Source organism: Cavia porcellus, unplaced genomic scaffold (genome assembly GCF_034190915.1).
Source record: "Cavia porcellus strain 051 isolate PalLab524CR breed Dunkin Hartley unplaced genomic scaffold, mCavPor4.1 scaffold_26, whole genome shotgun sequence".
NCBI classification, from domain to species: Eukaryota; Metazoa; Chordata; class Mammalia; order Rodentia; family Caviidae; genus Cavia; species Cavia porcellus.
The window spans coordinates 16,999,911-17,026,800 of record NW_026947509.1 but is presented as its reverse complement, the minus strand read 5'-3'; the positions used below and the strand labels follow the sequence as shown (position 1 = coordinate 17,026,800).

General features: G+C 36.2%; 1 protein-coding gene across 7 annotated transcripts in view; it reads left to right on the top strand.

Annotated features, from left to right (window-relative positions):
* Positions 1–26,890, top strand: part of Smyd3 (SET and MYND domain containing 3) — a 715,019-nt gene that overhangs the window by 121,054 nt on the left and 567,075 nt on the right. Inside the window, exon 1 of one of the 7 annotated variants that reach the window (XM_063236768.1) lies at positions 1,750–1,842. The exons of 5 other annotated variants lie outside the window; for them this stretch is intronic. The gene's annotated coding sequence lies outside the window, so the exon portion shown is untranslated. Of the gene's footprint in view, positions 1–1,749; positions 1,843–14,247; positions 14,273–26,890 lie in introns of those variants that run through there. One more of the 7 variants, XM_063236770.1, reaches the window with a different exon arrangement.

Here is a 26,890-nt window from a genome sequence, read left to right as displayed (position 1 = left end):
TGAATCAAACCTATTTTTTGCAGATCCTTTTTTTCCCCGTACTTGATGACTTTTCCTATTAACCTGGTTCACAGCATCTCAGTTCAGGGGAGTCTTTTCTGGGCACTCTTTTCTGACCTTCCAGTGTGTATACCACCCCATCTCTGCCATTCTCCTTTCAGCCAGGTAATCAGCAGCCTCATTCCCAGCAGACACAGTTTAGAGCTGCCTTATGCCGTCTTGCCGGAAAGTTTTATCAGCGTTCTCTCTTTTTCTTCTACTTTTACTTCTGCCCTCATATCCTTCTACTTCATATTTTTCCTGCTTCTTATTTTTTGGGGTAAACATCTAGTCTTCTTCATTCCACTTAATATTGGTTCCTGAGGGTTTTTTTTTCCCCTGCAGTCTCCTTTTTCTGAGGTATGAAATCATCCCAGGGAAATGTCACTTACTTTCATCACTTCAGCTAGTTTTGATAACTTCCATGTTAAAATTCCTATCTCCCTTGGCGTAGTTGCACATGAGTATAATCCTAGCACTCTAAGAGGTGAAGGGAGGAGGACTGGAAGTTCAAATCCTACTTGATCAATTTAGGAACTTAGTGAGATGCCATCTCAAAATAAATTTTAAAAAAAGTCTGGGGATATAGCTCAATGTTGAGTGTTGAAAAAATAATTTTCTAGGCATGTATGTCTTCTGGACTTTAAACTCACTTAACTGGCTTCTAGGCAATGAGAAAAGTCACCAAATCTTCCACAAACCCTTTTAAACCTAGTATTTGCACATATGTCATTAGATTTTTTAAAATTCCTTTGGTAATGGATGTTATTTTTCTGCCTAGAAATATTCACTATCTTTTGTTTGCCAGCTGTGGCCTCAAAATATGTTTGTAGCTACATCTTCAACTGTGCTACATAAAGCTTTTGCTATAAATTAAAAGACTTTACTTTCCATTAATATGCCACAAGCCACCCATATCCCTGTTATTTTTTCTTGCTTCATGCTTTTCTCTCTTGAATAGACCTTTGTCTCTTATAGGTGCTTGTATAGATCTGATGTCATCTAGATAATGGAACTGTGAGGGATACAGTTAGTTTACATTAATCTTTACTTTTTGGAACTTCTGTATTTTGTTTTTATCTGCTTAATGACATAACTTTTTTCCTGCTAGTTGTATTATTATGTACACTTCACTCCCAGAAGTCAGTCATTAAGGGTGGAGTTGAGACATTTTTTTCTTATAGGATCAGCAGTCAGGTGTGGTGGTGCAGCCTGTAATTCTAGCTGTTTAGGAGGCTAAGACAAAGAATCATAAGTTTGAAGCCAGCTGGGGCAATTTAATCTCGAACTAACAAAATAGAACAGACTTGGGATGTAGTTTAGCAGTAGGGCAGCTCTGGGTTCAGTCCCTAAAACAAACCCTGAAACAATAAATTAATTGGTAGGACAGTTTATACTTTACAAAATGTACAGTGAAGGAAACTTTAAAATAGTAGGTCTCAAAGTAGAATTGAACAAGCTAAAAGTATCTCTTGTTCTTTGATAGAGTGACATTGTAATCAAGGATCCAAGTGAAATAATTTATTAGGAAAATGATCCCGTGAAGTACTTGTAAAGAAGTGGGAAAGTGAGATAGGATAGAATGGAGCCAAATATAGGATGTGTCAGTGAGCATGTTACCGCTGTTGACAACTGGAACTGTGTCGTTGGGAACTTACATGAGACTGCATGGAATCCACCCTACAGTTATCTTGCTTGAGGGCAAAGAAACTGAGTACAGTTTCTTTACTTCCTATCTAGCTACCGGCCGGTGAATACCATCAGCCAGAGTGGCTGTGGCCTTCAGTAGGAAGTCATAGGCAGGTAAGGAAACGGTCAGGGCTCAGTGCTATTGCAGTGGAATTCTGAAGACTTGTGCTATTGAGGTGTAGAAGATGCTCTAGTTTCACACTACCCTGAGAGATGAAAATACTCTGTGGTCTTTGTTGTCTATGATGGTGTTAGATCTCTAGTACCAGGAAAACTGTGTTCCTTTCCGATTGGGACCATGAGTGGGGGAGGAGCAATTTCCCGTGTGTGTGTGGCCACACCACAGAACTTTTGCCTGTGCATACTCAGAAGTTTGGCTGGCTCTTGGAAAGAGAGCTGAATTGTGCTTTCTATGACTAGTTTTCCATCACACCTGGATTAACTATAAACATAGGATAAGTTGCAGCATTGACAGTTGTTTATATTTATGTTCTTTTTCTTCTTTTGCTGCTTCTTCTTTTTCTCCTCCTCCTTCTCCTGCTCCCCACCCCTTCTCTTAAATTTGAGAGCAGGCCTTGCTATGTAGTTCAGGCTGGCCTTGAACTCCTAGCCTTGAACTGGCCTGAATCCTGCTTCAGCCTCCTAAGTAGTTGAGATTCTAAGTGTGTACTCCCATGCCTGGCCCCTTTCTTCATTATTTTAAGACTTTGCATTTGCAAATGTTTGTCTCAGCTTGCTATTCTGGGTTAGCTAGCAGTTCTCTTAACCCCCAGCTTCTCTGAAGCTTTTTACCTTTTGATCCTGACTCCATTTGTTCCACTCACAGGTGTCCAACACTATATGCCACTCTGAGGCATATATTCAGGGCCTACTCATGGGAAGAGTCCTTGGGATATTGGTATGGCTTGGTTTATTGTCTGTGAAACCTTGACATTTTTACATACAGAAATTGAAGAAAAAGTTAAAAATTTTTATATATCTTTATTGTGGCAAAACATATATAATACAAAATTTGTTGCTTTGTTTAATTGCACAATTCAGTAGCCTTAAGGTACCTTTCAGTGTTGTTCAATCATTACCATTACTTCCAAAAGCTTTCCATTACCCTTAACGAAAACTACAGCCATTAAATCACAACTCTCCATTTCCTCTTCCCCTTAGTCTTACCTAACTTTTACTTGGGAAGAATTTGCCTTTTCTAGATAATTCATATAAGTGAAATCATGTAATATTTGTCTCTGTGTGTCCAGCTTGTTTGACCTAACAGTCTGTCTTTAAGGTTTGTCTATATTTTAGAATAGGTTAGAACTTCATCTGTTTTTTTTTTAAAATCTTACATAGCCATGCTAATCTTTACTCAAAATATTTATATGATTTTCAATGTAAAAGTTAATTGTTTACCCTGCCCCCACTCTTTAATTTTACATGACCTTGATAATAACTTTTTATTTTACTTTTCCCACTGGATACTGTGGTAATAGGGGGCTTGTTGATTTATGCTGATAAATAGTAATTTCTTGCAAGTTATCCTGGCATACAGGGTTCATTTTTCATGTGATCTGCATTAAATAATGGTGGTGAATATTAATCAAGTAAGAATGCAGATCTGAATGCTAAGTTTGAAAAAAAACCCTTCATTAGACTAACAAGTCACATCAGTGGTCCCTCTGCAGGGAAAGTTTTTCTAATTCTGTAGTTAAAAAACTTTTTTTATTGTTCAAATCTTATACACAAGATTGGTGACATGGCATGGATTAAGAAACTAGATGTTTCATATGGATTTCTCCATTGTTCATTATTGTAAATAGCTTGTTTTATATAGAATTAGAATTGCTTTGCCCAGTTGAAGGGTGAGGATTTATTCAACCAGTTAAGTTATTTCTTGAAAAATTTATATATGAAGGCATTACATTGGATGGGATGTGTAAAATACAAATGTAAGTTTCAGGGACTTGGGTCTGTCTAGTGCCCATGGGACATTTATGCTCAAATGGATGCAGTTTAAGATGTATTTATCACAAACATGAAGAACATTGTACAATAGAGAGTGAAGCAGTGCACCTACAACACTATAACCGTAATATTACAGTTTGAGTAATGTAGCTGAATGATCTATTCAGTACAGGTGTTAAGTATTTTTATTTTGAATATCAGAAGGCTTTTCTTTCTCTAAATGAAATGTTCTATGTGGATTAAAAGAAATGGAATAGATAAATTATTTTAAACAGTCTGGAGCATTCTAAGAACTGTCATATTTTTATTGGTTAACATTGCTCTTATATTAGAGAAGAGTAGATAGATCCATAACACTTTAGATCTTGAGTTTAGAGAAAAAAGGATCACTTAAGCTAGCATGGAAATTTTTTACCAGAAAACCCTGATGTATATTTATATTAATAGTTCCAAAGGTATATTAGTTTTATTACAGTATTTTGGATAGTATCTTCATAAGGTAAGAGTAAGATGAAGCATACCTAAACCAGAGTAGCCTTAAACCAAGGCAGCCTTTGTAAAGCTGCTGTTCTGCTTTCCAGAACTTGCCCAATATGGATGTCAGAAACCTGGCTTCAGTTTCAGGTACAGCTTATGTGATGGAGAATGTGTTTTCACCCATGTATTTATATGTATTTGCATGTATAAACTGATTATATTCTGTCTATATATATATAATATATAGCTAAAATTTATACATAAAAACTTCAGAATGATGGCAATGAGAATTATTTATGTGACACATTTGAAATCTTACTTGTCTAGGAAATATGCTGAGTCTTAACCATTGTGGAAAAGAGAATGTTTTTTGGTCTGGATTTTCCTTTGTGTCCCACTAGCTGAATTGGGATTATTTCAGGGCTTTCCTAACTCAGATGATGTTCTTAGATTTTCCTTTCATAGTTTCCAAGAACAATCTCAAAATACCACTTTAAAAATTGATTTATAGATGTTTCTTTACTTGTCTTATCCTGTAATCCCATTGTAAATTGAAAATATTGTAAATCAGGAGTACATTTAATACAATATGTACATTTAATACCAAACGTCCTAGCTTAACTTAGTCTTATCTTAAACATGCTTACAATACTTACACTAACCTATATTTGGGCAGAGTAATCTAACAAACATTGCTTTACTATCAAGTGTTGGATATGTCATATTGAAAATGAAATGGTTCTTTGTATATACTTTTGCACTAGCTTAATGTTGAAAAATCTTTAAGTTAAATTAATGTAGATTCCTTACTATGTCTTATCACATTTTCATTGCTGACTTTATTTCTAAGTAACAGTATGTGATCAGCCCTGCTTGTTTCTCTCAAAGGAGTGTGGTCTCAGCTTTGAGTTTGGTAGATAGTTTTTTGACTGCTCTAGAATTTGAAGGGGCCTGGAGTCTACATAGAAAGTGTACTTCAACTAGAGCGTTACAAAGATATGTTTCTGTGTTGCAGCATTAATTAGGTACTGTCTTCCTTTTCAGCCACAAATAACAATTATGGGGAATCACTCTTTAATCACTTCATGTTCAATATTTATATAAGCACATCAAAAAAGGATATTTAATTTTTAAAGTTAGTGTTTTTTTTTAAAGAGTTTTAATGATTTGTGGGCCAAAATAAAAATTGCACTTTGTTTGTTAACGCAGCCACATGAACATTCTCATCCTACTGCCAAGCAAATAAACCGTTCTGTTGTGAGTAGAACTGTGGTAATCTCATCAGAAATCTGTATTGATGAAAATTAGCTATTTACTCAGTTTCTAGTAGGGAGTTTCAATTCTGGCAGAGAATGTAACCTGGTGATTTGAGTGTCAGCTCTGGAGCAGACCGCATGGGGGTGCGTGGAAGCTGTGTACCTCATCCTATATGATACTGGGCAGCTGAATTTATTTTCTCTGAGCCTTAGTTTTCTTATTTATAAAATAGGGCTAATTTTGGTATCTACCTCATACTGCTTATGATGAAGATTAAATGTGGTACTTAGCACAATTCCTAGTATGTAGTTAGCAGTAGCTATAGTAATTATTGTCAGGAAACAGCATGATGTAATGGAATTGGATAAACATGGGTTGTAATCCTTCCACTGGGTAGGACTAGGGTGGCTCTACATGACCTTGAGCATGCTGTCTAACCTCTGTGTTAATTTTCTCAACCTGTTAGTTATGATTAATTTATCTGATTAGGTAATTAGGAAATGTGGTATTTTACAAAAAAATTAAAAACTGCTACTTTATTAGTCTCTCTGGTTCCACCTGAAACAAAAAGAGCATGTAGTATTCTTTTTTTTTTTTTAATAACATGTAGTATTCTTTGTGGTACATGTTAAATAGTTGTCATTTAATATGTTTTGGTACTGGAATCTGTGTTTTAAATGTCTGCCCTATTTTTTGGTTGAATTACAAGAAAGCAATAGAAGACACTGGAAAAGACATCGAGTATTAAGAGCTTTAACATTTTGTTTCTGAGGCAGACATAGGCAATGTAGTTTTGTTTTCATTAGAAACTAAGAGATAAAAAACTAAATATATGCCAGCTAGTTAGAGGAATGAGATGATTCCTGTGTTTTGTCTTTGATTTGCTGATGGAACATCAGTAACATTTGGAAAATATTTTCAAGCAGGGAGAGGGTGGTAGGAACTACCTAAGCAATTGTGAAAAAACAATCTTATTTACTAGGTAGAAAAAGACAACTGAGAAATTTGAAATGATTTGATGGCAATAAGATAATGTCACGAGCCTTCTCTGCAGCCTGTTGGGCATGTGCCAAGAATGGAATTTAACTTAATACCAAGTTTGCTTGGCCAGGGATAAGTGCTAACGGGGATAGCCAGTAAAGATTTTCTTCCCAGGTAGGGATTAGGATGGGAGGGACCATGACTCTATGCGTTTTCTCTCAGTTTATCAGTACTCAGAGAGTTGGTGTTGGGGACATAGGTTTCTGATTTATCTATAAATACAGATAGGAACAGCAGTATGCTAACTTGAATTTATTTTGTTGATCACCAGGGGTTATTTTCCTCTCACAGAATACTAACTCTATTAAACATGATGTTCTGTTTGTCTAAAGCTATACTTTAAAACACACAGACAAACATGCATGTGTGCACTGTCAGTATCATGAAGGGTAAGTCTTAGATAATTGTGCACAAATTTCAAAAATATCTATGCCCTAATGATAATATAAAGAAGAAGGAAATGGAAAGTGATTCCTCATAAAATATAGACAATAATGCTAAGTGAAATGAATCAGACAAAAGAAATGAATTCTTTTATATGAGAACCCAAAATATAAATAATTTTTATCTTTTTAAAAATTTTATTTAAAGACAGACTAAACAAAACAGAAAAATACATACATTCAAAGAAAAAAAATAAACAGTCAGAAATCACTGGTTGATATTTACATACTGTCCTCTTACAAATAGTTGTTCAAGATACAAAAGTGGAACATATAAAGTGGGAATTCAAACTGCGAAACTACAAACAGTTCTGTTCAACTATGCAACAAAAACTTAGTAATATGGCTGTCAATCCTATACACTTAAACATACATGCAGTTATCCATATCTTCAATTATGTTGAGATTAAACAACTAAAGCAGGCTAAAATTATTCTTAACAAAAATAATAGTATTGCTGGATTTCACATCATGACACTCTGGGATCAGCATTGGGTACTTTGGTGTCTCTTTTTCTTCAAAGTATCTGTTCATTTCATCATGTGTCATAAGATCAGCTCTTATAAACTGTTATAGATTCTACACATGCATGAGTGTAACATGTATTTCTATCCTTTCTATATTAGAGGCAGAAACAAAACAAAGTAAGGCAAAGCAAAACATATTCCTATAAATACAAGAAGTGAAAAAGAAATGTAAGACCATTGTACAAGGAGTTCTACCGTGGCTATGGTGTTGTCTCTTGTTATCTTCAATAGAATTGGCTATATCATCAGACATAGTATAATTGAATATATTAGTATGTATAACAGGCAGTAATCAAACCAGAATATGTATCATAGTGAGTCTTGTCCTCTTCGGTGTAGTTGCCTATACCCTCAGACTTGATACAATCAATCATATCAATTTTGAATAAAATCTGTTGATACCAAACAGCAATCAAACAACCAGATTTAAGTAATATCAGTCATGATAAAACAGTATAAGTCATACAGGGCTCCAGATTAAGTTATAGGAAATTAAAGATGATTATTGTGCTATATCCTGATGTTTTTGGGATAGCTGTCTGTGCCCTCAAATCTAATGCAAGTAGACAAACTGGAACAGAATAAAATCTATCTAAGCAGAGTGGTGCGAGTAATGTGGGTTTTAAATCCTGATACACTATTAACAGTATCTTCTGCCATCTTTTTTAAGACTCTCCCTCCCTTTTTACTTCCTCAGGGTACACTGTGCATTTTTGGGTCTGATCAAGACCCTTGGTTTTAAATTGGGGGAAGGGGCAAACTGCTATTTACCTAAGTGGTTCTGAACCTTCTCTCTCCTGGACTTGATCTCTAATTGTATTCCTTTACCTATTAAAGCCTGTCTTTCCAACCTATCCACAGAAACTGGTCTAGTTGCCCCTATAACTCTGGTTCTCTGTCACATAGAGCACTGTTTTCTCATATTTGATTTTCAGTCCATGTACTCCTTTTCATGTTAATTATATTTTGTATAAATAGCATCTCGGTGAACCCTACCTCCTGATCTACTCCGTGTGTGGTTCTTTTTTTTTTTTCTTTTTTTAATTTAGTATATCAAGGCCATCTATATTAGAGATTATAACCAACCTTCTAGCCTTTTTTTTGCCACCAGTTGTCTGCTTATCTTCTTCATTCTGTTTTCTGCTCCATTCATTGAGGCCTCTCTGCCACTGTTCCTGGAATCCTAGTACTTTTCTCTCTCTCTAGAATGCCCTGCAGTATTCTCTGTAGAGTTGGATTGGTGGTTGCGAATTTCCCAAGTTCCTCTTTGTCTTGGAAGCATCTTGTTTCTCCATTAATTTCTAGAGACAGTTTAGCAGGGTATATCAGTCTGGGTTGGAGGTTATTTTCTTTCAGGGCTTGAAATATTTTGCTCCAGGCTCTTCTTGACTTGATGGTGTGTGTTGAGAAGTCTGTCATTATTCTGATGGGCCTTCCTTTATACGTGATCTGTTTCTTGTCTCTAACATCTTTTAATATTTTATTCTTATATTGAATTTCTGGGGTGTTGATAATTATATGCCTGGGTGTAGCTCTGTTTTGGTTGTAGGTGGCTGGATTTCTGTATGCCTCATACATTTCAATATCTTTTCCTTTTCCTATGGTTGGGAAGTTTTCCTTAATTATTTCTGTGAATAGCCTTTGTAGTTCCTTTGTTTGTACCCCTGCTTCTTCATTCACATTTTTTATTCTCAAGTTATAGATCCTCTTGTCGTCTTCTAGCCTTTGTATTGTTACTGCTTGTTTCCTTGTTATTTTTAAAAAGTTTTTCTTTTCATAATCCCACATTACAAACCAGTCCTCCAGTTTGGATAATCTATCTTTAGTTTCTTTCAAGCAGATTTGCCACCTTTCCTTAGAGTTTTAAATTTTCTGGTAATCTCTTTGAATCTGCTTCATGTATTCTATATTTTCTTTATATTCTTCATCAAATGGTTCTCTCCTTTGTTTGAGTTCCTCCCTTCTTCTTAAAGGGTACTTAACATCTCTTTTATTAATCTTCTTATATCTTTCTTTACTTGGCTAAATATTTCACTTTTGAACTTGTCTATGAGTTCCTGAATATATCTCTGTATGTCCACTAGGCCGTGTCTGATATAGCATGTTTGCTGTTCTCATTCTCCTTTGTATTTACCCGTCCTGGGTCAGTGTTCTCAGGGTTGGGAACTGGGGACTTTTTCTTGTTGCTTCCTTTTCCCATCTTTTTTTGTTTCTTCCAGGAGGCCCCAGTTTCTTTCTTTGTTGGTTACAATTCTTCTGAAGCATGCTGGCTAGGTGACCCTTCCTATTACAGTATACCAGTGAGTTTCAAACAGGGGCAGCCTGTGCTGGCCCCTCCCCTCCGGATCAGTCAAGCTGCTGAGGCCTGCAATGTATTACTGTGCGCCGCCTCCCCTCTGGGTCATTCAAACTTCTGAGGCCTTCACTTGGTTATTATGCACTGCCACAGTTGCCAGAGGGAATTGATTTCGGATGATCTATTGGGTCTCAGCCAGGTCGCATGACCCAGGCCAAACTCACTCCACCAGTCCTGTTTGGGAAGGGAAAAACTGACTGAAGTCACTGCTGCCCCTTGTACTTGCCAGTCCTGCCTGGTCCCAGAATGTCGTCTGCCAGAATCCCACTTTCTGTTGAATGGCTCCACCCCTGTCACTCACCACAGGTCAATGCAGGCTCCCTGCCAGCTCATCTCTTCCTTTGGCTGCCCAACCTCTGACCTCAATGTGACTGCACCTTCAGTGAGTTGAAGCAGCAGGACCTTGGATGGCTCAGCAAGTTGCCCACTGCAGCGGGAGCACTGAACCTTTAGTTGTTCCAATAATAGCACCGGGACTATATGTTTGATTGGTTCTTTGCACCATAATTTCTTCTTAGGATTAGAGAATTCATTTCTCTCTGTTCAGAACTCTCCACACTGTATTATGTTGAATTCTAAGTTGACTATTTCAGGGAGCCTCTGTAGCCAGCTCTTATCTATCAGCCATCTTTGCTTGAATCCAGCTTTCTTTTTTCCTACTGTTAGATCCGCTGATCACCCAGCTAAGTGAACTTCAAGCTAGAAGACAAAAGAGATCATTGATACAGCCCATTAAATGTAGCCTCGTATCCTCTTGTGCTTCTCTGGGACACACAGCATGGTGTAAAAGAGCCAAAATATAAATAAAGGAGCAAAATAAAAGATAGATAATAGCAATGGGGAAATAGACTGTGGAGATGTTTAGGGAATCTAGGCATGGGAGGAAACAAGAGGGAGGGAGAGGAAGGAGAAGTAAAAATCATTAAGATTTATGATATGCCTATATATCAAATTCCCCAAGATGAATGTAATTACTATGTATTATAATAATGTAATTATTATGTATTATAATAATGTAATTATTATGTATTATAAACATATAAAAATAAGTAGATCCTAAAAATAAAGTACAAGTAAAGTATATTGAATGTTACCTCCTATGATTTGAATGTTTATGTTATGATTTGAAAATTTATGCAGTATATTGAAATCCTTATACCCAAGGTGACGGTAGTAACAGGTAGGGTATTTTAAAAGATTATGAGGATGAAATCCTCAGAGTGGAATTCCTGCTTTTATAAATGAGGCTCAGGACAGCTTGTTTGCCCCTTTACCATGTGAGGACACTCCAAGAAAGTGCCCTCTCTGAATCCGGAAATGAGCCCATAAGGGCATTTGCAGTCTTTTTGATTTTGGGCTTCTTAGCCTTCAGACTTGTGAGAAATAATTTGTGGTATTCTATTACAGCTGCGTGAGGCAAGACATTAATAAATGTTCAGGTACTAATCTTTAGGCATGAATAGAAGTCATGGAGAAGAATTACTATAAAACTATAGTTCTAATGAAGATTACTTAATAGGTAATATAATGTATGTACTAGGTATGTTGTGTTCATTATTCAGTAGCATGACTACTATCTGAAATGATGAACAACTCTTGTTAAAGTTTTGGTGAAAAACATAACAATTTCCTTAATTTTTAAATTTTGTTTGTTTTTTTCAGTTTCCTTAAATTTATCTGGTGGTTACAATCCTAGAAAAATTAGCATATGTTAAGCACCATGAAACAGTATAAGAATTACTTCTTGTATGTAAAAATGGATTAGGTTCCAGACCTAAGTATTCTAGATGGACTACTGAACGTTGGGTGGGATTGTGACAGGTACTGTAGGATGTAAGCATCCTTGTACCCTTGAGATTGAATGTTCATGATGGCCCTCAGTCATTGGGCAAACTCACCACCCTCACACATTTTTTCACCTCTAAGCGGCAATGCTACTCCTCTGAGAAGCAGAGCTGGGTTTCATTTGTACCAAGCCGGGATTTAGTCAGAGACAGGGCAGTAATACGTGCTTTGTCATATCCAAATTCTGTCATTTGCCCTTCTCTGTCACAGCCAGTCTCATCAAATCAAGTATTTACAATATCATTACTTAACAAATATCCTAAGAAGGTTTTGTTTGTTTTGGGAGAGGGAATTCCTGCCTGTGGAGGCCATACTGCATAATGACTATGAGCCAAGGACTCTGGATTGAGGCTGCTTGCATTTGAGTTGAGTCACTACTATTTATATGCTGCATGATTAGACATGAATTATGTAACCTATACCAGGAAATAGGTGGGTACATTCAGTATCTGCATTTTTTGGGATTTAGTAAGCGGGTTCATGTAACCCATTTTGACAGTGCCTGATACATAGTACAGTACACATAGTGCATGGAAGAGAGGCTTGTTAGGAGAGTAACAAGATTTCTAAAGGAAGGAAGAAAGGAAACTATTAAGTTGTGGTGCAGACAATTTTAAAAGATTATAAATGGTTTTTTTTTTGCACTGTAAATCTTTATGAAAACTCTAAAAAATGCATAAGGGATAAAATTCATGTGTCTTGCTTCTTTTTGGCAAGGATAATAATGGTTAATGACTAACAGTTATAGGGTTCTTCCCATTTGCTGAGCATACTGATAGTTTTGCAAGCATTGTATCATTTATTTTTTAAACAAACCTACATGAGGTAAATGCTAAATATTGATAGAAGTTTTGGTGCTGCTAGAAAGATAGAAATATGAAATAAAAGAGGCCTTTATTCTAAGAACGTGGAGAGAACCCCATGACTACTGAGGTCTGGCTTTTCTCTCTTCCGGCAAGTGGTGTGGGGGCATACATATAGCTTTGGTCTAGGATGGTGCCTAAGGGGCATTACAGAAGCGAAAGTAGCCCATTGGAATTCATTTCATGCCACAGGTAAGTTGCCTAGGGGTAGGAAAGGTGACCTCAAGATAAAGCCCCTTCATTCAGCCTCCAGGCCTCTCACCGCTGCAGAGTCCACGCAAAATACTTTCAAATATACCATTGTTTTTATGTATAAGAAAATGAGAGATTGAATAATTAACCCAGAGTTCAGAGTCAGTCTCAAACCTGTAACTCTAGTCTGTTCTTTTAATCACTGTACAACCATAAATAATGAGGTGGGCAAATTAAGACACCACTTGAGAAGCTTCAGCCATCTCTTTCTTGTCACTGTCAGATTATTGTGCTAGATGACTAATCCTTGACATTTTCTGATTGACTTTGAGATTTTTATGCCCAGCATTGTAGTGAACTAGTGTTCACTAGTTCTAGTACTGTCTGAAGTACTTTAATGATAGAAATATCCAACATCGTTAGTGTGGCTTGTGTGACTGAGGAAGTTAATTTTAAACTTATTGAGTTGTAATAGTGTACATTTAAAGCCCAGATGTAGCAAGTATTGGAGAGCATACGTGAAGAACAAGTAAAGAGGATGCAAAGAGAAAGTGCAGTTTGATTCTTTTTTCTATGTCTTATAGAGTTACAACTCCCCACTCTGCAAGTGAATAGGAGCCAGAGGCTGCTAGAAGGTTTAGAAATCCTCCTTGGAGGGGATGAGCCCATCTGCCTGGTTTGATATAGAGGCCTCATGGCAGGTCTGCAGGTGTCTCCTTAGTCTCCAGGTGGGTGCGTCAGGTGGGAGTCTCTGGTGTGCACACAAGTCATCAGGCTCAGCCTCACTAGTACTGCTGAACTGGCTCAAGGAACCTTTAATTACTGCAGCATATGTTTTAGTCTTTAGGCTGAGGAATTTGCTCCCTTTAGCCTGAAGTCAGCTCAGAAGGGATCTTGAGCTAAGGTTTCAACAAGCAAGAGCTAAATTGCTGACTCTTTCCAGCTGCCATGGTGCTGCTGACCCCAACAGCTATGGTTGCCGTGGTACATATAATGCTTTTATAACAAAAAGCAAAAGAATTTCATTCATACCCATCATTATGATTTGGTTTCAAGGTAGGTAAATGAAGGGTAACATATGTTGTTTGGCTTTATTTATTTTAAAATTCCAGGATTAGAATAGGAGCAGTGTTTCTTTGTGTCTATGAATAGAGCTGTGGATATTACAATTCAGATGTGCATTCAAACATGAATACATTTCTGTGAGAATGTTGGCTTTGAACTGTGCTTAAGTTTTATCCCAAGTGTGTATATGCTTGAGCATTTTGAGTTCTATGAAAAAACCCTCAGCATTACATGCCTGGAATATATCAATTTTATTGCACATTGCTTTAGTTCATTTGTTTTCCCTGTTTTATGATATTTCACAGTGCAGCATGTGCTCCAGTTTATCCATTTTCATGTTGAAGCCCTCGTGGTTTTCTAGTTAAATGATTTTAGAATTTTTTGAATTCCCGGAACTGCTGTGCTTCCAACTCATTTAATTCTCATTAACAGCCATGTAAAAGCTCTTACTGCCTCCATTCAGTGAGTAAAAATCTGGACATACTAAGGACAAGTAACTGTTCATGATCAGCAAGTCTTTCTGACGTGAGTTCTTTTTTTGTTCATTTGTTTTCACTTCCTATTTATTTAGTTCTCATTTGTTTTGATTAGTATGTTTTCAGTTCATAATGTGTACTTGCAGAGAAAGATCTATCTCCCTACTTCCTATTGTTTTTCTTGTTTGTTCTTTATGTATAATTTGGGTTTCTCATATATCAAGAAATCACTTGATAGTTAAGTCTTGTGTGTCTGATTTATTTCATTTACCGTCAGGGTCTCAAGGTGCATCCATTTTCCTACAGATGACTCATTTCTCTTTCTTAATGGCCAAATAGTACTCTGTTGTGTGCAAATACCATAATTTGGATTGGTATATAGATCTCTTTCAAGATTTAGCTATTGTGCTACTATGAATATAGGTATGTATGTATCACTGTAATATGATGTCTTTAACTCTTTGGTGCCAGCCTAGCAAATGAGAGATTTTTTTTTCAGTTTGTAAAAATTTTAACTGTTACTAGTGCAGCCAATAATAGAATATAAGTTTATATTAAAATTTTCTGTCCATGATTTTAAATTGCAGACTTTTACTGCTAGGTTAGTATATAGCTTGAGTGATTGTGCAACTGAATAGTGAAAGTATTAAGTATTTTGAGGGGGTGGTATTGGGGATCACACTCAAAGCCTTCACATGGAGCTGCTTCCCAGCTCTTTTTAAATTTTGAGATAGGGTCTTGGTAAATTAATTGGTAGTTAAGGCTTTTGATCTTCCTGCTGCAGACTCTTAAGAATGATAATATACAGGTGTATACTACCCTGCCTCTCTTAAGGGGGTTATTCTTTTCCTAGGATAAAATGTGTTATGAGTAATATTAAAATAGCTCTGAATTACATTTATATAAGCATTATTACTGGGATGTTTTAAAACTTTTATGCTTATATGTTATATTTCTTGGAATTTAACATTTTTAGTATTTTCCATTTGAATGACTGTCATTGGAAACAAAATTTTTTCTTTCAGCTTTCAAAGAAAGCTTTGCAAGAAAATAATCATTGAATTAAGTGAGGAAATAGGAGTCTTAAAATACTGTGATGTTCAGTTATCCTAAACTCTTCAAAGAGTTACAGTTACATTCATTATGTATGACCAATTAGATTCATAAACTTCAAATTTAATGAAATTTGAATGTGTCTGAATATTACAGTGGCACAAATAATTTCCTTCCATAAAATGTTTTTATTTTCCAGTGTTTTCCAAAGACTACAGTGGGGGGGGGGGAGAGAAAGGGGCAGGGAGAGGGGGCGGGGCAGGGAGCCAGGGAGGGGCAAAAGGAGGGGGAGGGAGAGAGTCTCACTATGCAGTGTAGGTTGGCCTTGAGCTCATTTTGTAGCCCAGGCTGGTCTTGAACTTGAACAGTCCTCCTGCCTTTGCCTCCCGAGGGGTGGGATTACAGGTGTGAGCCACCACGCCTGGCAAGACTGTATTTTGTACCAGTCTATTCTCCCACCAACAGTGTAGGAGAGTTCCTTTTTCCCCACAGCCTCTCCAGCATTTGTTGTTGTTGGTTTTCTTGATCCTGGTCATTCTTTCAGGAGTGAGATGGTATCTCAGTGTGGTTTTAATTTGCATTTCTCTAATGACCAATGATGATGAACATTTTTTCATGTATTTATTTGCCATCTGGTACAACCTTTGTGGAGGTTACTCTGGAGATTTCTCAAAAAGCTGGGATTGGACATCCCATTTATTCCAGCTATTCCACTTTTAGGCATATTCCCAGAAGAACTGAAAACATCACACCACAGTGATATATGTGCACCTATGTTTATAGCAGCACAATTTGTAATCACCAGATCTTGGAAACAACCCAAGTGTCCATCAACTGAGGAATGGATAAAAAAGTTGTGGTATTTCTATACAATGGAGTATTACTCAGCTATAAAGAAGGATCACATTGAGATATTTATCAGTAAATGGGCGCAGCTTGAGACCATACTCATAAGTGAAATAAATCAATCTCGCATGTGTGAATACCGAATAGTTTCCCTAATGTAAGTAATGATTCAAATATATAAAAATATGTGGTAATCATGATTCCCCATTATGTGGCCTTGAAGCCTTATAAAGTTTTCACTTATTAATTGGAAAGGTTTTATTCTGGGCTTCTTGATATGGAAATATTTGAAGCTATAGTATATGAAGTTTTATTCAAATATTTCAAGGAAAAAGGCAGACACTATGGTAACTACTATTAAGTCGGGTTATTTGGTGGTGACGCACTAGGTTGCTGAAACAGTCATGCTTTGACCTGTATTGTTATATTGTTATGTCCTGCTTTATCTCAATCTCTCCCTTATTCATTAAAAAAATTATTTAGTTATTTTTTATGTTTTTTTTTAATTAAGGGGAAAAGTTTAAAAAATTAGCAGGATATATAATAGTAACTTTTTTTGATTTCCTATTAACTTGTTTTGAAGTCCTGTAATATTCCCACTATCTTGGTTTTTTTTTTTTTTTTTTTTGTCTTTTTTCATTTTTATCGGTACCAAGGATCGAACTCACGACTGCTTGCTTGCAAGGCAGGCACTTAGGCCGTTGAGCTAAATCCTCAGCCCCCACTATCTTGTTTTGACTGATTAGACTCTGTTCCATTCTGTATGATAGTATCAAGTTTGAGGGTATAAGCAACTACTTTGAAGGCAGTAAGATTCACTAAGATGCCCATTCTGGTTTGACTATTGTCTCCTTTGGAAATCCTGTATTGTTTACAATGCTTAAGTTTTATTGGTCTTGTTCTCTACTGTTTTGTTCAACTTTATAATACCTAATAAGATAGATGATTCTTGTTAAGGAAACAAGAGACATTATGGTAACCATTGTTGATAACCTTGTACTCTGTTTTACATCATGTGCTATGTCTATCCTTGGTTTTGACTGACAGCTTTGTTTTGCCATATTTGACTTTATTCTCCCCCCCCCCCAAAAAGTAATAAGAACTAAGGAGTAATAAAACCCAAAATGTGTAAAATTTTTTGTAAAAAAGAGAAGGAAAAAAAGAGCTCTAAAGGATACAACAGCAAGTGTGTTTAGGGGTATTAAATAGCTGACCATATTAATTTTTTTGGTCGGATCATTGAACACAACTGTTTGCAGTCTCACTGTTTGAATGTCCACTTTGCTTTGATACTGTGACTTGAGCAACTATCTCTAAGATGATAACATGTAATCTATTAACTGATGATTTCTTACTTTTTTTTTTGTAGTTCTGTATTACTTGTACCCTTACACCGCTTTGTTTTGTTTTGTTTTTTTCTCTTTTTCCTTTTAAATAAAATTTTTAAAAAAGACTGTATTTTGATGCCATACATTCATTTTTTTGTACTTAGGAAAACAAAATAAAGTTTAAATGCACTAGGTCTTTAATTACAGTTAATATTTTCCATGACTGTTTCATTTTTTTGTTTGTTTGTTTTGTTTTAGATCTTACCTTTTCTATTTCAGTTTCAGTAGCCCAAAAGAGGCAAAGAGTATTCTTTTGTAAATGGTCAGGGAACAACTGCATCAAAATATAGGAAACAATAAAGTGTAATTAGTGCCCAATGCCAATTGTAATATTTCTTACAATGAGTAGCTAAAGCAATTGCATTTATTTTTTACTTTTTTGTGCTGCTGGGAATGGAACCCAGAGCCTTGTCCTTTTAGACAAGTGCTGTGTTACTGAACTACAACTCCAGCCCTCCAGGTAATTAAAAACTAAAAACAAAATTGTAATAAAATGTTCAAATGTAAGTAGTAGTTGTAGTCCCACAGATTTGTAAAAAGTAGCTGTGTACTGTTTTAGTTCCTTCTAAAATTATTTTCCTGTTAGACTTAGCTTTGTGAAGGAAGGCACTGTTTGTTTCCTCTAACATGGTATTTGGCCTAGTAAACACTTTTTAGATAGATAAATGAAAGAATAACTTCTTCTCCTATGAAAGTCTCTTAAAATTAGTCACCTAGCAATTGAGAACTTTTTAAAGAATTAAACATAGAAGTTTTGATCTTTGCTTTTTATTTCTTTTGAGAAGTAGTGTAAGGGAAACACATGGAAGTTGCAGATAACAATATGGCTGTAATCATATTGGTCTTATTGAATGACTTATAAATAAACAATTTTGAATACTTGGATGCAGTGAGAAAAAATAAATTCATAATTACAATTTATTGATATTGGATCAGAATCATTAATTTCTATGGTTGAATTTTATATTCATCCACATAAAGTTGATGTTAGTGCATTTCATTCTCTCATAGTACTATATATTGTTCCTATAAATCCATAAATGATGTAGGCTTATTTTATAGCCTGGTGTCTTGTTAACTTTTCTCTTGATGCTATGACAAAATACCTGATGCTAAAAATGAAGGAAGGAAAAGGTTTATTTAGCTGACAGTTTTTGGAGGTTTCAGTCCATGCTCATCCGATTCCAAGGCAGAATGGTATGGCTGAAGGGCAGCTGTTCATTTTGACTTTCACTCTTGTTAAAAGTGAAAAGGGAAAGAGGGGAAATGCATGTCTCCTTCCCTCCCCTGCAGTGTATGGCAGCTGTAATATTGTATGTACCCCTGGGCAGGTGTAGCGCTCAGGCTACAAATCCCAGTGCTAGACAAAGAATCAATCACAAATGCAAGACTCAGTTGCCTTCAAAAGCCATCCCCCTATACCTTCCTGAGGCTTTGGGGGAACATTTAAACAAACCAGAACACCTGGTAGCTGATAAGGTTTTGACAATAGACATGTATCTTGCTCATCTTTTGTTACAATGCCATTTTCAGTAGTCATTATTTAAAATGTTAAAAAATAATGTGAGCAGTTGAAATCTCAAGAGATGTGCAGCCTCTTAGGAGAACTCTGCTAGGGCATTGGCTACCATGTGTTAATCAGTCTTTTCAATAAAGATCCAAAGTGGGCTGAGTATAATTTGTAGGTAGCTCTATTATTATTAGGTTTCACTATACTTAATCATAGTTTTTATACACTATGTATTTTTTTCTGCTGGACCATGAGCAATGTAAGGGTGTGGCAGTAATAAATATTTACTGTTTTAATGATGAACAAGCAAGAGATTTGGGAGTTTACAATAACTCCTATGTTCTGAGATAGTTTTTCACCTCAGGCCATTAAAAGTATCTTCTCAAATAGTTAGGTGATCATAGAGATAGTACTGCATATCCTGTGTCCTTAAAACGCAAATTAGAAATTGTGTAGTTTTCTCAAGACAGCATAAATTACAGTTTATGAATAATTTCTGGGAATTTAAAATCACAATATCATGTCTTTTACCTTGTCTTCAACCACATTTGATAAAGAAGTGTTGTTGCTATTTACATGCTTAATCAATAATTGTTAAAATTATGAATGCTTGGTCATTTTACAGATATCCAAGTGAACCTAGAGCATGTGTAATAGTTTGTTTTCTTTCTTTCTTTCTTTTTTTTTAGTGGGGGGAATTATCCTGAGTCAAAATTCAACTGTGCAGGAAAATGAGTGTTGATGATGTATATCAGTTTTAATTTATGAGTTCTCTGATGATTCAAATAGGGTGTTAAGGAGAGGTCAGAAACTCAGAAAACTTTGTGGTTTGATATATAATTAGTCAGTGAGGCTTTGAGAACAGCATCCTTCGAATAATAAGAAGCTAAAACTAAAATTCATAAACAGTATAAGATTGAGAAAAAAGGAGGCATGTTGTACCAGTGGGATAGAGATGTAAATACATCTGTAAGGCCCAATTTTCAGTAGCAATATCTCTTGTCAGTTACTTACATACAAGTGACTCCTGCTTTCTTTTCAGTCTTGAAGTAAATAATGTATTCGCAAAGCTCCTAAGGGGCCCCTGTATGATGAGGTACAGTAACCCTCATTCCCGTACTATTGATTGAGCTGTTCCTCCAAACAGTTTCCATTTTCCTGGTAAGCTGCCTCAGGAAATTTTATTTTCCTCTTATGTTTAAAAAAAGGCTTTACAAGTCACTTTTACCCTCTCATGTACCTGAGACAGGTGTTCTAACATCAGCAGGTTGCCTGATATGTGATATTCTTGCCCTTTATCTTCAGGGGTTCACAGAAGATAGAGGCAGTGATTGGAGTCTTCTTCCCTGTCTCTTGGTGCTGGTCCCCATGTAGTAATGATGCATATAATCAATTTGTGGAAACCAGGAAACTTTCAAAGGCATAGTAGCAATCAGCGATTTGGTTCTGCCTGCTTTTAGAGAACCTCTTGGGGCAATTCACATCACTCTCTGAAGAGTCAATTTGTTTCAGCCTAAAATGAAATAGAAAAGTAAAATTCTTCCTGATAGGACTGCATCAGTTCTATTGGTGTTGATGTTGCTATTCATAAAGTCCTGAAATATTTCAGGAATGCAACAAAATAACACATTTCTGTATTTGGATTTATATGCATGGATTTATATATTAATATACTTAGAATGTGCCTCATTCGGAACAAAATAACACATTTCTGTATTTGGATTTATGTGCATGGATGTGTATATTAATATACTTAAAATGTGCCTCATTCTAAGCAGGTTTTAAGATCTGCATTGCTTGTTTATGGGTTGATTGCTTTGCTATGGGGATAGAAATGCAGTCTTCTATGTGAGTGAGTGATTTGTTGGTGGATAAAGATGTGGCCTTCTAAATGGCCTAAGCAGACCTTAGCTTGAGCTGGGCTCAAGCAGTCCTCTTGCCTCAGGCTCCTGAGTAGCTGGGACTGCAGGACTATACTACTTACTGCTCCTGGCAGACTTCTTTTCAACTCTAGCCCTTTGTTCCTGGTGCCTCTTAGATGAAAATGATTATAGTGTCCATTCAACAGATAACTTTGATTCCTGACAATGTTGAATTGAGGGCAGACTTCATTTCGGGGGGCGGGGGCTGCATTATTTAGCCTAGGAGAAAAAATGTGTTATACTGACCCATATCATTCAGGACAGGGCAAGCCCCAGATAAGGTTTATTGTAACTCTTTGCAAAGGTACTAGTTTCTTCTGGTATTCTTCTTTGCTGCAACAAGCCAATAAATCTACTTGGAGATCTTTAAACCTGTGTTTTCATGTTCTAGTGCCTTGCTCCTCAGAGTGTGGTCCATGGCTAAGAGGGTCAGCATAGTTTGAGAGCTTGTTAGAAATGCAGGAAAAGGCAGGCATGGTGGCACAGCCAGGCATGGTAGTGCATACTGTAATCTCAGTACTTTGGAGGCTGAGGCAGGAGTATTGTTGCAAGTTTGAGACCAGCCTGGGCTACAGAGTAAGCTCAAGGCATAGTGAGACTCTGTCTAAAAAAAAAAAAAGGGCAGAAAACTCCAGGTCAGACCCATTGAGTCAGAATCTGCATTTTTCTAAGTTTCCCAAGTGATTCACTTTTGAAGCACTGCTCTGTGTAACTCTCATAAGTGCTGACCCATGTCTATGTTGATGAGCAGTACTATACACAGTTTGGAGGGGACTGCTGTTTCTGTAGTGACCTCCGTGAAACTCTCACGCAGGTTCTTCTTTTGGGTCCTTGAAGGAAAAATTTTCTGTTTGTTTAGATAAATGAGTCTACCTCTTTTCTCTTTAAGGAACATGACTTAATTCATGAGGAGGATTTGAGGTGGAAACAGGTAAAATAAATTAGTAAGCCCTTAATATTTATAAAGTAATTTTTTCAAAATAAAATACTTTGAGCCTGTATTACCATACTAACTTTAAGTAATAAAAATAAACACTAAATTAGGCCTCAAGTATTTTATGTTGTAATTCATTCAGAACAATTAGGTATTGTTTTACATACATTAGAATTTAAATAATGTACTTAGTAAATTCAATTTGAAAGACATTCTGGAGACAAAAATAAATTTTCAATATTTGAGCGCACGAGCAAAACTTGGTCTTCTAGGGGGTTATCCAGTAAAATGCCTATACAGAAAATATATAAATTTTCTCTTCCTGAACCTTATTTATTTTTAAGAAATGTATGAATGAAAGGTTTCTTTACTAGAAAGCTAGGTAGGATTTTATCAGTCTATGTCTTAGCAGTATTAGGTAATGTCCCACAGGCGAACTAATTCTAAGGAGGGAGAAAAATCAGCTTATACAGCTACTACAAATAATGAGGTTTTCTTTTGATGCTAATAGATAGGAAGATAAGTTGGCTACCTTAGTCTTCTACTAATGAGTTGTTAAAAAGTCTATTTTTCATTATATTTGCTTTTATAAACCAACATTGTTAATAGTAATTTGGGATACTTTTGTTGATAACTGTATACCCAGGCTTATATATATGTGTGGGTAACATTTAAGTGTAGTCTTATTTATTATATTTTCATAGTCACCTTTGCTTAGAACATCATTGGAATTAGTTTTCCTAACTTTAATTTCAACTTGTACATGAAATGAAACTTAGAAAATTTTGAGACCTGGCCTTTTCTCCCATTACCTAATCTGGGAGAAAAAAAGATACTCAAAGGTTAATAGTCTCTCAGAGTTTCCCATTAAAATATTGCTCCAGGACAGGCATGGTGGTACATGCCTGTATTCCTAGTACATGGGAGGCTAAGGGTGGTGGATTGCCATGAGTTCGAGGCCAGCCTGAACTGCATATTGAGACTCTTAGCTCAAAAAAACATATATGTATTTCCATGTCGGTTTGTCTGTCTGTCTGTGTCTTTCTCTCTCTCTCTCTATATATATATATATATATATATATATACACACATATACATATATACAAAAAAGTAAATTTTATTTCCTACTTTACCCAGGAGGAAATACATTATTTGACATACATACATACAGTGTGGAAGCAAGTCATATGTTTTCCATCCTCCATCTCCTTTTGACACCATTTTTTTTTGGGGGGGGTCAGGATCTGTCGAATCCCTAGTAATTATCTGACAATAATTATAGCCATCATTGCAGGTCATTTATTTTTATTAAGCCCTTTTATATTCTGTTTCCCTTAACTGGAGATTCTGCTGTATCTTTCACTTTTCTCTTTTTGTTTTGTAGATATCAAGACTAAATGAAAGATATGAATTTCAGTTCACTTACAGACATAGATAAGGGAGAGCAGGAGAAATAAAGGCACTGGCATTTGCTTGGGCCTAAGAAAAGGATCAGGGTTTTGCAGAAAGACTAGGTAGCATACATGAGAATAAGGGCAGGAGGAATGATGAATGGAATGACGTGCTGACCCACAGTGACTGGACCAACATCTTTGTGTCTAGGCATTTTTCTAGGACTGAACTGAATGGTAATCTTTTATACATCCTTCACTTGAATGTAGAGCTCACAAATATTTCCTTGGAGAGCTCACAAATATTTCATAATAGTGCTGTTTCATTAGTTAAGATGAGCTTCAAGTTTTGCTCTTCAGTCTACTGTCATTTTCTCCTGTGCCTGGTAATAGTGAAGATATAAGGGCTGGCTTTAAGGATATAAGGGATGTCAGTTCTTTTCCTTGTTTAAAACTAAATGATCTTTCTTACAAACATTATCATTAGAAACTATTTAAACCATTTGTTACCCACCAAACATTTATAGAACACTCATTAACTGCATAGCCATATACCAGGTGCTGGAAAAAAAAAAAAAAAGACAAGGATTCCTTCTTCTATAGAGAGTTGAGGTAAAGAACACATGCATAAGCTACTAAATATGTCTCAGTGAAATAGTCACTCAGTGAGGAAAGATTCTACTATAACTTATTTTAATTTTTCCTCTAAGTTTAAATATTCAGGGATACCAGATTTCATGGCAGCTGTCTTTTGGAATGACAGACGTACTTTGAAAAATTCACTGCAAATTACATTTTAAAAGCATTTTCTATTTTTACTTGTCGCTTTGATTTTCCACTGAGAATTGTTCCACTGAGGAGAAAATGTAACCTTGAAAGCTTATTTGATTTTTTTATGAATAACAAGTAATTAAGAAAATAGTAAATGTTTAACATGCTTCTTATTCACTGGGCAGGGTGATGCATGGCCTTTATCCCAGCACTTGGGAGGCAGAGGCAGAAATATCACTGTTAGTTTGAGGCCAGCCTGGGATACATAGTGAGTTTGAAGACAGCCTGGGATACATGGCGAGATCCTGTCTCAAAGAAATAAAAACTGAAATAAAATGCTTTTATAGTCCAGGGAATATAGTTGTACTATTTTCAATATTTCATAGCCACTTTGCCATTATTGCTGTTTTTCTTCTCCATAATCCCAAAACTTTCTTATATATAGCTGGCAGTACTTTTATAATGGCCTTCTTTTAAGTGTTTTTATTATTTCTGGGCTATACATTAAGTAGTTTCCCCTTATTTGTGGGTTTGTTTTTTGTGTTTCAGTTACTTACAGTCAGCCACCATCTAAAACATACTGAATGAAAAATTTCAGGAATAAAGTAATTCATAATGAAGAGAGGGGCCAGGCATGGGGATGCATACCTACAATCTGAACTATGTAGGAGGTTGAAGCAGGAGAATCTCAGCCTGGGAATATTATATTCTGCACCATTCAGAGAACCTGTGAAGCCTCATACCATTCTGCTCAGTCTGTCTTTGGAATATGAGTCCTTTCTTTGTCCAGTGTGTTATGCCCATTAGTCATTTAATAACCATCTTGCTTATTAGATCCCCTGTGTGTATTACAGAGTTTATAGCCATGTATGTAGTAGCCCTAAAGCACGTAGCCAGTGGTTATACTGGCAGTTCAGATTGGCCAAAGAACAGCCTTAAAGTGCTTCAAGTGTCATATAACAGGAAGAAGAAAGATGAGTACACTACAGAAAGATATTTTGAAAGGAGGGAGAGAGAGGAAACATTCACCTAAGTCTTATGGTAGTATATCATTATACTTGTTCTATCTTGCTGTTAAGGTTTTGTTTTTTTGGTGTTGCTGATTTAGCAAGGTCTTACTCCTAATAAGTTTGTAGTACTGAGTTATACCTTGAGCCCAATTTTATTATAATTGCTAATCTCTTTTATTGCCTGATTTATCATAGGTATTTATATGTAGGAAAAATGTATTATGATAGAATTTGATACTATCTAATGTTTTAGGCATCCAAGGAGGGGCAATGACATGGGAACATGTCATATCCTTGTGGATGAGGGTAACAACTATACTAGCAACTTTCACCAGTGATTGTTACACTGTATGACAACATGTGTCTTAGTAACTTTTTACTCCTCTCCTAGACAAAATACCCGATGCCCAAAGTTAGCAAAGGAAAGGTTTATTTCTTATAGTTTTTTGTTGAGGTTTCAGTCCACATTCAGTTGGCTCCAAGGCAGGCTGGGCCGCAGTTCATGGCAGCTGCAAACAGCAAGGTGGAAATGGGCACGTGAGAGACACACCTTCTTCCTGCCATTACATTGAGTGCTGGCTCCACCCCTAGGTGGCTGTAGCACTGACACCATCAATCCAAGTGCTAGACAATGAACCAATCACAAATGCATAATGCAAATGCATAAGACCTGGGGGCCACAGACATATACCATGACAACATTTTTACTAAAACATTAGGGATATTAAGTTTGAAGGTTTATATTGGTGAAGGAAATTGCATCTTTCTCAATTTTAAAAAAAAAATTATGTAAGCTAATGATCACCAGTGTTTTGGACTTAGTTTGGTGTAATACAATATTGATATGCATGATAGTACATATATATATGTGTGTGTATGCCTGAGTATATTCTTACTTTTTTTTTGATACCAGAAATCAAACTCACAACCTCATGCTTGCCAGGCAGGTGCTTGTGCCGCGGAACCTGGTTCTAACTTATACTTTATAGAGTAGGAGTAAGTCATCTTGATATTTTGCCCATGTTCCAAAAGGCAGCATTATAATGGCTTTTATTTTATGGAATGTGTTACATTTTATTCTGTATACTTTTAAAGATAGTATAATTTTAAGCTAAAGAGCCTTTACGTAGTTACATATAAATCCACTTCACACAGGCCTATTTGTTTACCAGTCTGAGCTCTCTGGTCTTCTTTCATAATATGAGAACATTTTGGGGGTCTTCTTTTTATTTTTTCTAAGACAGGATCTTACTGTGTTCCTCAGCTTGTATGCTGGCTCAAGTGATCATCCTGCCTCAGTCTCACATGTGTTTGGGACTACAGCTGGGCACCATCATTCTTTGCCAAGTCTTCTGTCTTAATTACAGTTTATATGTGATACTTTATATATAAAGTATTGATAAGCTTTGTCTCTCTTCTCTACTCTGTATCACCAGAGGGTCTTTAATCCTTTAGTGCCATTCTAAGTTTGCTTTATCACCTATACTTTTAAAAATAATTTTAATCAATTACTTAATATTTCCTTTTTTTATACAAGCATAATCTAGTTTCCTTGACCCTTCTAAATGTTTTCACCTCTAATTAAGAGATTTTATTCAGATTGTATTTAACTGTTTTCCCCCTCCCTCCAAGAGCCCTTTTTTCAAGACTCCCTAAACTAGGGTTTCTTAAAGACACGGAGGGGAGAGAGACCACCTGAGAAAGCTGTGTATCAGTGACTGTAGCATTTATTTCTTCCTGTGGGATCAGGGTGAGTTTGGATAACAGCATCAGAAGAAAGTGAGGTAGAACAAAGCAGTTCAAGGGAAGGGGAAGAGCCTGCTGCCTTGAGGAATTTGGGGG